The sequence below is a fragment of the Stenella coeruleoalba genome (genome assembly GCF_951394435.1).
Source record: "Stenella coeruleoalba genome assembly, chromosome: 7".
In the NCBI taxonomy this organism is placed as follows: domain Eukaryota; kingdom Metazoa; phylum Chordata; class Mammalia; order Artiodactyla; family Delphinidae; genus Stenella; species Stenella coeruleoalba.
The window spans coordinates 84,049,109-84,051,064 of NC_137153.1; positions in this window are offsets into that span (position 1 = coordinate 84,049,109).

Consider the following 1,956-nt stretch of genomic DNA (forward strand, 5'->3'; position numbering starts at 1 on the left):
AGAAAGATTGGGCAACAGAGGGAGGCGTCGCTAAATGTGGCTGCGGATCTCGCGAGAACATAAAGATTTACTTCATGCAAAATGGGGCTGTCCTGCGCTTCCCTGGTGGTGCAGTGGTTGGGAGTCCGCCTGCCGAGGCAGGGGACACGGGTTCGTGCTCCGGTCCGAGAGGATCCCGCGTGCCGCGGAGCGGCTGGGCCCGTGAGCCGTGGCCGCTGAGCCTGCGCGTCCGGGGCCTGCGCTCCGCGGTGGGAGAGGCCGCCGCGGTGAGAGACCCGCGTACCGCCACAAAAAAAAAAAAAAAAAATGGTGCTTTCCGTGAGGTGAGGGTATTGACTGAGAAGGAGCAGAAAGGGGCCTTTTGGGGTTCTGGAAACGTTCCATATCTTAATCTGGGGTGGGGAGGGGTATAGGCTTGCCAGGTAAAATATAGGAAACTCGGTTAAATATTTGGGACAATGAATATCAAAAAAGATTGTTTATCTGGGCTTCCCCGGTGGCGCAGTGGTTGGGAGTCCGCCTGCCGATGCAGGGGACACGAGTTCGTGCCCTGGTCCGGGAAGATCCCACATGCCGCGGAGCGGCTGGGCCCGAGAGCCATGGCCGCTGAGCCTGCGCTTCCAGAGCCTGTGCTCCACGAGAGAGGCCCGCGTACCGCAAAAAAAAAAAAAAAAAAAAAGATTGTTTATCTGAAATTCAAATTTAACTGGGTGTCTTATAAACTGGGTGGATTTGCTAAATCTTGCCACCATAAGGTGGTAGTTACATGAGTACAGGCCAGTGCTTCTCAAGTGGGGGTGATTTTGCCCCAGCCGACAACTCTGGTGACATTTTTAGCTGTCATGACTTCGGTGGGCATGCTACTGGTACCTAGAAGGTAGAGGCCAGGGATGCAGCTGCTAAACATCCTACATGGCACAGGGCAGCCCCCTCAACACAGAATCATCCAGCCCAAATGTCAATAGTGTTCATCTTCGTAAAAAGTCAGCAAGCTGAGGTTTGCTGATATGTTCTTTTTACTGTACATATGTCACAATAAATAAATTTATGACAAAAAATTATTTACTCTGCAATATCAGAGACCTTAAAATGAGTGAAGGTTTGAATTAAACGGGATAGTGCATCTCAACAACATCAGGAAAAAACCCTCTATTTTTAACTACATTTTTTCATGGGAATGTGCTTCCCTAAATTTGAGTCCATGAGGAGATTGGGCAAGGTGGGGCTCCAGGGTTATTGAGTTGCATATTTCTGCAACATTTACCTAAGACTTCATGGCCATGGCTCCTGGGGCACCCCAGCAAACTCACAGGGACGCCATGAGATATTTTACCTTTTTAAGGGAAACACAGAGGCACTCAACAACTGCCAGACGTACAAAATACTAGCTTGAGCTCATTCCCAGTTTTTAGCATTAGATCAGAAAAATCACTATGGAACAGGAAATGAAGGGTGACAGTCTTCAATCTGCTTCCCAAATGTGAGAAGCTGTGAAGTTCCCAGTTGGTGCACACATCCCATTAGTAAGCATGGTCATCTCAAAATATTTTTTTCTTTTGATTTATGTTTATTTCTTTAAATAGCTACCAAGTTTATAAGACACAAATATTATTAAGTTGTTTGAACTTAACTACTTAATAAGTGGAACTGTTAGATATTTCTTTCGGCCTGTGGTGCTGTGAACAGAGAAAATTTGGGAAGCTCTGCCTAAGAGAACCGAATGGTTGTGTAAGTTCAGCAGTATTTATATATTATACATATCACACTATTTTAGTTTTTGAAAATAAGTGTGTCTCTTCTCCTTAAGGAGATCATCTTTGTCAACCTGAAGACAGAAATGTTTGCTAAATGACTATTGTATGAAGGGGAGGAAATGCCTTTTATTTATTTTTTAAACCACTTTTATTGAGATATGATTGACATACAAAGAGCCATACATATTTAACGTACACAACT